General features: G+C 49.4%; 1 protein-coding gene across 1 annotated transcript in view; it reads right to left on the reverse strand.

The window, feature by feature from the left end:
- The window catches only part of CSNK1G1 (casein kinase 1 gamma 1), a 91,157-nt gene extending 81,680 nt beyond the window's left edge, over window positions 1-9,477 (reverse strand). Inside the window, exon 1 of the mRNA XM_084213642.1 lies at window positions 9,349-9,477. The gene's annotated coding sequence lies outside the window, so the exon portion shown is untranslated. The remainder of the gene's footprint in view (window positions 1-9,348) is intronic.
- Window positions 9,478-12,065: the final 2,588 nt, after the last annotated feature.

Raw genomic sequence — 12,065 nt, forward strand, 5'->3', positions numbered from 1 at the left:
ACCCCAGCAGCCAGCTGAGGTTTGATGTCCAGGATCACTGCAAGAATCTATCTGTAGGAAAAAACAATTTAAAGAATCTGGTTACAAGACACCACTGAGGAATTTCTGAACTATCTGCCTCAGTCCTACAGGCCCTCAGAGATGCTCAAGAACCCATTTTCATGCCAGAAACTCGAACAGGAGCATTAGCTCAAGCATGCAAAGCCAGGATTACCAAGATGACTACACCAAGTCCAAGCAGGCACAAGGTTTCTCACATTACATCTTGAGTGTATGTGGTCCAAAAGGCATCTGGAAGTCATGCTCCATCCCCTAATGCCTCTGCAAACAGATGGTGACACAGAAGGCTACCTGAACATCCAACAGCCACCCTGCACATCACTGCTCCCACCAAACCTGTCCCTGCAGAGGCCCCAAGCCAGGAGGATGCCACGATTCCTAGATCCCCCATCCAAAACTTGTAGTTATCACCACAGCAGCCAAGTTCCCCCCAAACCCCCATCTTCAATCACCCTGTCTCCTTAAAGTCAAAGCACCAGGAAGAACAGAACAAGTGGCTCCAAAACATCCCACTCCCAACCATGGATCACAACAGGCAAAGGCATTCTGCCATGCCCAGTAATTCCTAACACTTAGAAGGGATAAAAACCACCAAGTACCAGCACTGTGCCCAGCAAATCCACACAAAACCACAGAGCTGTGAATTGTGTTGGAGCCTTGGATTTTAATCACAGAATACCAGGGATCTGAGCAGGTATTTCCCCCAGAGATGATTTACCTCACTGGCACTGCATCTATCACAAGTCACACTGAAGCCTCAGCGCTGCCAGCACTGCACAGAGCTGGTTCAGAACGGGAAACTGGTCAAAACCTTTCCAAAGAGAGGACAGCTGGGAAGCAGTATCAGATGCCAAAGTGGCTACAGGCCTGATGTCAGCTGCAGGATGATCATTTGGAGAACCTGAAGGCCTCCAAAGCATCCAACCCAGCACTGAAGGCCAGCCAGCTGAGGTAGGCTGTGGCTAGAAAAATGAGAGAGCAACCAGGGAGTGAAAATTATTCAGGGTGGGGAAGAATCATAAAATCCTAGACTGATTTGGGTTGGAATGGACATTAAAGACCACCTTGTTCCACCTCTTGCCATGGGCAGGGACACCTTCAACTAGACAAGGCTGCTCCAAGCCCCATCCAACATGGCATTGAACACTTTCAGGAACCTCACCACCTGGAGGAATGACACACAGCAGGTATTTTGGAAGTGTTTATTTCCATCTAAGAAGTTACTTAAAGCACGTGCTGCCCCAGTCCCTTCCCCCAGCACAAACCAGAGTGCTGTGACCTGCCAAAAAAGCGACACCAAGAATGAGTCTGCATGAAACTCCTGAAGGCGAGACCTTTGAAGTCTAACCCGGACTTGAAAAGAGACAACTACAAAGCCTGTGGCCTCTGCTTCATTAAAATAAGATGTTTAAGGTTCTTAAGTTTCATTTGCTCATTGAAACTTGTTCTTTTAAGATCTAGGAAATAAAAATAAGCTGCAGAAACTAAACTGGCCTTGTGCATTACAAAGGAAGACAGTTAGAAGGTAACTAAGGACGGCCAAGATGGGGCAGGATGGGATTCACTGCTGCACAGTGAAACAGTTTGTTCCAGCCTTGGGAAGAGTCACACTCTTCCATCACACTTGCCAGAAGGGCCACCTTCAATGAATGACATTAAAGCTGTATTTTAGAGAAGAACTGCCTCTCATTTGTTATAATAGACCCAACTAAACAGCAGTCAGATCTGGAAGGACTTTTGAGTGATGAGGAATGAAAGCTTGGAGATCCAGCAAGTCTGAGAGACTTCAAACTGCTACTCTTCCAAAATCCACCTAAAGAACTTTAGACATGAGAAGTAATGTTAATGGCTGGCCTCAATGATCTTAAAGGTGATGCCAACCTGAACAAGTCAATGAGTCAATAAGTCAATTTATGTACCCCTCCTTGCTGAGCACAAGACTAGAGCGATGCAGATAGATTTCCTGTGTTAGTTTTCCCTGTTGTGAGCCCTCCATTAATGTGAAGGATGACAGCTGAAATTATCTGAATCTATCCTCTGACTTGTAACTCAGAAATGAATGTGCAAAACAAAGGAACACTGAGTTTGGCTTATTTCTACCAACAAGATATTACCTCTGCCAGGGCCTCACCACCCCCTCAGAGAAGAATTTCTTCCCAATATCAAAGCTAACCCTGCCCTCTGGCAGTGGGAAACCATTCTGCCTTGTCCTGGTACTGCAGGCCCTTGTCCCAACTCCCTCTTAGATCTCTTGGAGCCTCTTTAGGCTCTGAGGTCTCCCTGGAGCCTTCTCTTCTCCAGATGAACATCCTCAGCTCTCCCAGCCTGGCTCCAGAGCAGAAGGACTCCAGCCCCTAGAGCTCTTGGCCTCCTTTGGACTGGCTCTAGCAGATCCATGTCCTTCTGATGCTGGATCCCAGAGCTGGAGGCAGCTCTGCAGGTGGAGTCTCACCTGAGCAGGGCAGAGGGACAGAATCCTCCCCACCCCTGTCCCACTGCCCACGCTGGGGGATCAGCCCAGGGCATGGCAGGGGTTAAATCATGGACTGAGTTCTGCAGCAGACCATCTTCTCTAACATAAAATAAATAGCTCCAGGAAACACGTCAGACAGGTTGGTTTCACAGAGTTCAAATAGGTTTCTCCTACAACTTGATGTAACTACCTTTGGCACAGATGCACAGCAATTCCTTGTGGGCTGGGAAAAAGGAGTAGCTCTATAGGAAGCAAGTATTTCAGAGTTTTTTTAACCTCAGCACAAACTGCATGAACTCCCCAGGCTTTATCACTAGACATTAAAACATGTATATAGGACAGCAGCTACTCAGGATATTTAATAAATGATGTGGCCTCCTCTAATGCACCCCACACAACGTGGCCAACTCATCTAAAAGAGCTACAGAGACAGGATGACCTCAGGAAAAAGATTTGGGACTGCAGAAAAACCTTCACATCTTTGTAAACAGCCACAATATAATATTCCCAGCCTGAAGGAATGTCATACTACAACTGTAAGAAGAAGGAGGGGAAAAAAAAAAAGGAGCAGGAGAGCAGAGGCAGACAGGAAAACAATTTTTCCATCTCCCTGGTGAATATCCCCAATTCCTGCATTAAATGCTCAGAGTAGCAAATCCAAGCTATTCAATTGTCTTCCACAACACAGAAATTGTCAGGCTGATCTTGAGGGTGGAATCACTGTCAGCTTTGCAGGCTATTAAGCTGTTCTCCTGAAGAGATTTGCTCAAAGATGAGCAGAGCAAACCAGAAGATTCAGACAGGTAAGAGACACCTATCCATTGCAGGAGATGGGCTGCTCCAAATGGATCTGACAAGAAGGAAGAACATATGAAAAGCCAGGAGAAAATGGTAATTTCACCCCTAGTGAGTTTCATTGCTGCTTTTGCCAAGGAAAAGCAAATTTCTAGGAAAAAAGGGATTGTTTAAAAGGTAGGAAGAGTCTGATGAACCAGAAATTAAATGGGCCATTTAACAAGAAATTAAAATACCTTCTCCCTCAAGTAAAAAACAAAGGTCAGGGGCAGGGGGTGTTAATGTGGAACACAGAGATGAAGCGGGTACAAAAATTCTGAGATTTTACCACTTCATAGAGTCCTAGAATGGGTTGGGTTGGAAGGATCTTAAAGCCTATCCCATTCCATCTCCCTGTCATGGCCAGGGTCACCTTCCCCTGTCCCAGGTAGCTCCAAGTCCCATCCAACCTGACCTTGGACACTTCCACGGGTGGGGCAGCCACAGCTGCTCTGGGCACCCTGCACCAGGGCCTCCCCACCCTCACAGGGAGGAATTTCTCCCCAGTAACCCATATAACCCCATCCTCTGGCAGTGGGGAGCCATTCCCCCTTGTCCTGGCACTCCAGGCTCTTGTCTGGAAGGGTACAGCCAGCAAAAGAGGAGGGAAATGTCCAGAGGCAAAATTCAGGCTGAGAATAGGAAGGCAGTGAGCAACAGTTGTGTGACAGCACCTCAAAGAATGGCTGCCACACTCAGGCTTGGATTCATTAGGATCTGAGAAGGTTTTGGGACAACTGGAAGCCTGTAAAACAACAAGGACTGAATGGATCAAAACAGCACCACAACAGTGGGTCCTGCAATCAAAATCAAAGGTTCCTCTCACACTGCAGAAGAGCAGAAGAGGAAAGCCAGCAGATCCAGGGAAGAGTATATCTGAGGAGGATGCATCTTTGGGGGGAAAGAAGGTGATTCATAAGAGCCTCATCTCCTCAAGAACTCCTACAGATGGGACAAGAATTAGCCATGTGAAAATCTACAGCTAGAAAAAAAAATCAACACAGTGCAAGTCAGCTGGAAAGACAGAAACAAGGGTCAGGAGTGGTTGTTCACAAGTGCTGTAAGTCTAAAAGTATGGTGGAAAAACTCAAAAGTCTGGTTTGCAAGTGGACAGAGCAAGTTCATTCAAAACACAGTGGAGAGCAGAGAAGCCACTAGACATTAAAAAGACACAAGGACTAAGTAAACATTTAGGAGACCCAAGCTGACACCACCATTTGAGCACCTTGAGTTTTTTGTGTCAACAAGAAATCCCCTGTAAATCAGAATTACAAGTTTAAAGCAGAAAGGCAGAGCCTCAGACACCAGAGCAGCAGCTGTCACCAGTGGCTGCACAAGCAGGACACACACTGTTAACCAGGCTCCATGTCCCCCCATGTCACTAGAGCAAATGCCAGGGCAGTGTGTGACACTGGGACAAAGTTCTTAAACAGCAAAAAGTCATTCCTCCCCAGGAGTGGATGAGAGAAGCAGCAACTCATAGAACCATGGAAAGTTTGGATGGGAAGGGACCTTAAAGCTCATCCCGTTCCACCCCCTGCCACAGGCAGGGATGCCTTCCATAATCCCAGGGTGCCCCAAATCCTGCTCAACCTGGCCTTGGACGCTTCCAAGGATGGTGCAGACACAGCTGCTCTGGGCAACCTGTGCCAGGGCCTCATCACCCTCACAGAGAAGAATTTCATCTTAATATCTCATCTGAACTAATTCCTGCCTTCACCTTGGATATCAGTTGGAATATTGGTGTGAGCCCTACAGTGTGGTCTGACCAAGCAATGAAAGCCAACCCATCAGTACAGCAAGGCTAAATGTCCAAGAAGGAAACAAAATCTAAATTTACAACCTTTTAGTAAGGAAAAAAAGGTTAGAAGCCACAGGATCCATTATTGTGTTAATGAATCATCAGACAACATCTCCCAAAATTAAAATTGTGTTTTATACATACTCTGTTGAGCTTGACCATCTCCTCTCTCCCTAAAAATCAGGCTTTTGGTGACAAAAGATGACGAGGTGACAGCAACAGCCTCTCTTTACCCCGGAGTCACACAGGAGGAGATGGGGAAGTGTCCTTGGTTAAAGCTGGTACCTGACAGTCTCTTGGCCCAGCTTTCACAGAACTATTCAGCAGAATCTGGGCAACCCCAGCCCAGGCAGCCATGCAGGGCAAACCAGAGCTGGCCTAAAGACCAGCCTAAATTGCTGCAGGGCTAATTATATTGTACAAAATGAAGCCATGTCTCAGGAGTCAGGGGTGTTGTCATTTTTTCCCCTTTTTTCCCCTTCTTTCTTTTGCAGTGGACAGAGCACATCAACAAGAGAAAATCAGGTGATATACTCCATTGAAAAAAGCAAGAATACTACGTGGCAGAATCCATCAAAGCTCTCTGGAGGGAAAAACTACAGGATAAAAGGAGAAATCTTTCATGTACAGAAATAACTGGTAAAGAAGGGGGAAGAATGTATCACTGGTCCGTTCTGCAGCAGCAGGGACTCACCAAAGGATTCTGCTTTACACTGAGCTGTGTTACTAAGATGACAACATTTGCCACTCTGAATAATTCAGGATGAGAAGTAAATAAGAGCAATGACTCCAAGGAATTGCAGTAAAATCTCGTGATATGAGTGGGTGATACAATTCACAGAGCAGCACATCAGGAACAACCACCCTAAAATCAACTTCAGGAGACATGACAGACTGAACTCAAAGCAACCCTAGGAAGCAGGACTACAGCAGAATATTCCACCAAAAACCATGGCTCCACGGTTTTACGATCACTCATGAACAAGCAAACACTTTTAATTATAGAGATGATAATATAGGATAAAATACCCCTAAAATACCTCTAAAGAGGTATCTGCACCATAAATATAACCCAGCACCTCTGTCAACGTCTTCCCTTGTCCTGTGCCCCACCCCTCCTGCCTTACCTCTCTCAAGGAAGGTGGAGCAGAGCTGGCAATGACATGAGATACAAGAAGAGCCACAGAAAGTCTGAATATATGAGGACAATTCAGCCAAGAGACTACCAAGAATGAAAAAAGTATTCTCCTAAAATCATGATTATCATGAAGAGAAGTGTGAAGGTTCCTAAATTCAACACCTGGCTCAGGGAGGTCATGAACTGCTGGAGAGAGAAAAATAAAGCACTATTTCCCTGGATTAGATCTGCTGTGTTTGTGTTCTCCCCTCCCCAAGCATCTGCTCCTGGTTACCAGTGAGCAGGATACCAGGCCAGATGGATTCCTGGTCTCATCTGGTAGCACTTTTTTAAGGCATTACACAGGATTTCATCTGTTAACCTGAAAATACACAGGGGCTGATTGCTTCCTAAGAGCTGGAAAAGGGAGCAGTGTCAGGGCAGGGAAAACAGCAAGTGGCTGTGGACTAGGATGGGCTTAGGATCTTGCCCAGCTCACAGCTCCCCTCAGAGTGGAGTTCTGAACCTGCCTGATATATTTTATTTTCCATTGGTTACTCTGGCACAGCAAACCAAGCTGTTGCCAATATAGAGAACTAGAAGAGCATGAAAACTTCTATGGAAGAGCAAGATAGATGGGCTGGAATGAGGCACTTCAGACTTCACAAGAAACACTACTATGAACTAGAAAGCTCTTTAATCCAAGGAAAAAGAAAGAGACAGGATATTAGCTTGTTGCCATGACCCATGAGCCACCAACCTGTCTCAGACATGAAGGATACCAGCACAAAGGAATTCTCCATGGCATGGCACAACTTCCCAGAGAGCCCTGCCCTGCCAACACATGCAGGGAAGAGAGCCACAGAGAACATGGAAAAGAGTGACTGTGGTTGAAAAATAAGGAGCCAACAGCTGGGCCAAGCTTTTTGAAAGCACCAAGGGAGACAAGAGCTGATTTATAGGAAGCAACTCTGGCATAAACACAGGCAGGTATGTCCCAGATAAATTTATTGTGAGAATCTGGTGTGAGTTTCCAGCCCTCACGTCCAGAAAGCAAAACTTACACAAAACACAGCAAGGAGCCCAAACCAGCCCAAACTTGTGAGGACTTTCGGGCAGCAGTTGAAAACACACAGTTATAGACTTGCAGAGGAAAGCAGAGAGATGAGACTCCCCTTCCTCAGCACCCAACACCTCCTAAAGAATAAAAAATGCACCAGCCCCGTCCAGCAACAGTGATTTTCAGGGCAGGAACCGTTTCAAGAAACACTTGTATCTGTAAAAAGCTTAGGTGCTTACGCAGGGTGTGAGCATAAAGCCCTGATTTTATCAAGCCAATAGTCTAAAATTTCACTGGAGTCAGCAAGATTTTTGCCAAAAGGCTGGAGTATCAGCGGTGCCGGGGTGCCGCTACACCGGCGGCCAGACCTTCAACGTGGAAACTGACATTTCCCTGGCACCTCTCACCTCCATCCTCCACTCTTCCTAAGTACATCTGCATGTTTTTTTTACTAATAATGATTTTTTTATTGCACATCACGATATTTAAATTCTTTTCTTATCGGGTCACACCTTGCCAGCGGTCACCTTCCCTGAACAGAACTCCTGCTGGTATTTATCACTGGCAGCAACTCCAGCTCATCCCTGACTCCAAGAGCTCCACTGTGAGCCCAGCTTCACGTGGAAATAACCAGTGTGTGCATCCCTCTACAACAGCAATGCCATGAAACCCAAACTCTCTCATCAGTAACACTTCACCACCCAGGTGGCACTTCTAAAACTTGAGCCACTGGCAAGCACTGAGGAATTCTGCAGCCTGAATCTCTGCAAACTCATAATTCAAAGGCACTCTTTGTGTTTTTTGGAATGTGTCTGTGGGAAAATGCTGCTAATATTTGATAAGAGCTTCTCAACAGGAGCAAAGCTCATGATTCCCAGTTCACCCATCATCCTCAGCCAACAGAGACTGAGTTACCAACACAGCACCGAACCAGGGATGTGGAGATGGTTTATCTGGGTAAATCACAGCCGGCATCCGGGGAGCTGAGAGAAGGAAAAGGCAGGTCCCGAAGAACTTGGGGAGTGGCTGCACAAGCTGACAGGCATTAGGTCACTAGTAAAAAAAACCAGTCCAGTCTGAGATCACACCCGTGACAGTGGGACTTCACGCAGGTCACGGTGAGCCCAGAAATGAGCGAGGTAGAATATGTCACACAAAGTCAGGCACGGGAGGGAGCTCAACAGAGCCTGAACTCTGCTCAGAAGACTTCCCAGGAACGGAGAAGTCACTGTCGAGAAAGGCTAAAGGGGACTGCTGGTAGCAGTGAAACATTTGGAAGGGAAGATGTCACCCTCCTGAGGCAGCAGAGGCTGCCCCATCCCTGGAAGTGTCCAAGGGCAGCTTGGCCGTGGTTTGGAGCAGCCTGGTCTAGTGAAAAGTGTCCCTGCCCATTGCAGGGGGTGGAATGAGATGACCTTTAAGATCTTTCCAACCCAAACCATCCCGATTCCATTACCTGGATAAGACAACAAACCCCAACCCTGAGAGTTCCACAGTGTGCCAAACACCGTATGGAAACACTTCCCAGACGTAGGGAGGATATATAACTTCTTCACACAATAAGTTGCTGATACACCTCCAGTTACACAGAGCACTTCGCTTCCCCAGACTGGGAACACCACCAGGTTCAGCAGCTCCCAGGGCACCTCCCGTTCCTTCCCCGGCAGCTCCCTGCCCGGCTCTCCCGGGACAGCCCCCCACCTCGGGCTGCCGCCTTCCCCCGACTCCAATCTGGCCGCTCCGCCCCGCCGGGCAGCACCAGCCCGGCACCCCGAACCCGCCCCGCTTCCCCTCGCCCACACCCCGGGGGCTGCCGCCACCCCCGGCCGCCGCCCCGCGGGGGCCCTCAGGCCGCCCCACGGCGGCTCCTCCGCCCGCCCGACCGGAGCCGTTCCCGCCGCACCGGGAGCGTTGGAGCGCCGAGCCCGGCGGAGCCTCCGCCGCGGGCGGGCCGCGAGCACCGCCCCCCGCCCGGGCCCCGCCGCCCGCGCCCGCCGCCGTACCTGCTCCGCCGGCGCTGCGCTCCCCGGGCGGGCCGGGCCGGGCTGGGCCGGGCCGGAGCCGCCGCTGCTCTCCCCGCGCCCGCCGCAGCTCCTCCCTCACGGCACTCGACGGCCACAGCCCGACCCGGCAGCGCTCGGCGCCGGCACCGCCCCGCGCGGCTCCGCCCTATGGCCGCGCCGCGCCCGCGCCGCTTCCGGGGCACCGCGGGCCCTGGAAACCGCGTGGCGTTGCCAGGAGGAAGCGGCGGGCGGGAAGGGCGGCGGGACGGCGGCCACGGGGGCTCCGCTCCCGGCCGGGCTCAGCAGCAGCCAGGGTTCTGTATCAGCCGGGGCTCATCAATCGCCCACCGGAGCTCAGCATCAGCCGGGCTCAGCACCCGCCGGGGCTCTGTATCAGCCGGGGCTCAGCGCCCGCCGGGGTTCTGTATCAGCCGGGGCTCAGCACCCGCCGGGGCTCAGCTTGGCGCTCCATTGGGACTCAGCGTCCTCCGGAGTTCAGCACCCACCAGTCTTCATCACCCACCGGAGCTCAGTTTTAACCGGGCTCAGCACAACCTTGGGCTCAGCACCCAGTGGGGCTCTGCATCCTCTGGGGCTCAGCATCAAGCGGGGCTCAGCTCAGCACCCCATTGAGGCTCAGCATCCTCCGGGGTTCAGCACCCACTGGGGTGGTCCCTTCCCACCCAAACCATTCTTTGAGTCTGTGGAAGAGAAGAGAAACCCACTGGTGTCGTCACTTGGATGCTGCCAGGATGCTGATTCTGGTGAAGAACTTGGCATTTTCTTGGCATTTAAACTGACATATTCATAGAATCATGGAATCACAGACTGCTTTGGGTTGGAAGGGACCCTAAAGACCATCTCATTCCCTCCCTGCCATGGGCAGTGGCACCTCCCACCCAACGAGATTGCTCATTCATTGAACATGTTTAAAAGACCATGAGGAAAACCTTCCTCCCTGGTATGCAGGCCTCCAGCCTGGGGACAATCCCATTATCCAGCACACACGTAACAGCTTGCCAGCATATGGGCCCCACCAAGGATAAAGCATAGGTTTATTTGGAAAGTGTGTTTGGATCCAGAATTTAGGCATTAAAATTATTTATTTCCCCTACTACCTCATAATCCTGAGGCTCAGCTGGGAAATTTTTCCCTGATGCTGTAGTTAACCAGAAAACAAAGCCCAGTTCTAATAAAAATGGACATTTCACTTTAGGGTTTTGCTTTCTCTTTTCAGAGCTATATGCACTCACCTGACTCAGTATAGGCTTAATAAAGGCTTAATATTTCTTATTAAACCTTTTAAGTTGTCAATATCAAAAGCAGAATGTCTCAATCCAGCCACCTGAAAAGCCTGTCCTGCCAGCATCCTGTCAAACCCTACCCTGAGCCTCTGCTCCACAATGAGCTTATTTCGCTTATTCTTTGTGCTATTATCTGTGGAAAATAATAACAATGTGGATATCACAATATTGACAATATCTTTGATCAAAGGGAGAGGCATTTTTGCAATTCAGCTCCCATTTTTTCTGCTCTGAACCCTCTGGGCACTCCCAAGGAGCATCTTAATTCTGAAAAATGATTTGTCATCAATTTTAGTCCGAGTAGTTCTTCTGCTAAGTCCTATTAAACGTGTGGATTCTCATTAGCCCTGTGATAATCCCTTGGGAGTTTATCTGAACACCAGCCTCTCTGTGTTGAATGAAGGAGGGGGGAGGATTAAAACTGACCCAAAAACGCTTGGGGTGAGTGAGGAGCCCCCCAGCAGAGGTTCCTTGCCCTCCTCATCCTCAGCCCAGACAGGTGAGATTCCAGGCTGATTCCCAAGCACCTTGTTATGAAGAGAAAGGAAACATCCTGCTTTCCTTCCCGCATCTCTGGTGGGAATGAAGCAGCTCGTGGCCGCAGGGCGGCTGGGGCTGGTGGGCAGGACAATCTCCCTTTGTCCAGAGCAGAGGGAAGGACAATGAAGCTCTTGTTGAGGATCAGGCACAGGGAGGCACCACCCCAGCGTGGGCAGGGGGCACCCTGCAGACACAGACCTCAGATCCTTCTAAGTAATGTCCAGAGGGGAAAAAAGCAAAGTTAAAGGAGAGACAAAGCTTTAAAAGTGCATGTTTTGGCAGAGAGGTGAGAGCAGAGGAGGTACCAGGGTCTCACCCGTTTCTCTGCCAATAGGAACAGCCCTGTAACCACTCAATCCAGAGCAGGAATATACATGAACAGGTTTGGAATTTACCAAAATTAGTAGTGCTCTAGAAGGAGTCGAGTGTATCTCCCTCTAACACAAGCAGGCAACACCTGAAACTCTAAAGCACAGTGTCCACAGCAGGGAGGCTGCACTCCAAAGATGGGAGGTCAACAATCATGGCTATAAATTGGACATGGTCTGGTAACAGAAAAAGCCTTGAAAGATCAGAAAAAAATGATGAAACTCCCTCATCTGGGGATGAGATTTGGCAGTGGATTTCCCATGGCGGGGTAAGAGATCGGCAGCCTGACAGCTGATGGCCCTGCTCCCCTCCCCTCTGTCTGTGTCCCCATGGCCCAGACATCTGCTGTCCCCGGCAAGCAGCTGCCCCCCTGTGCAGCCCTGGCTGCAGGACAGCAGCAGGAGATCCTTCCTTCCAGCTAAATCCAACAGAAATGGGCTGTCTGTCCTGTTTTGGACTTGAGGGGAGAAGGGATCTGCCAGGAAAAGCTCAAAAGTGCTCTGG

Source organism: Fringilla coelebs, assembly GCF_963513975.1.
Source record: "Fringilla coelebs genome assembly, chromosome: 12".
Taxonomy (NCBI): Eukaryota; Metazoa; Chordata; class Aves; order Passeriformes; family Fringillidae; genus Fringilla; species Fringilla coelebs.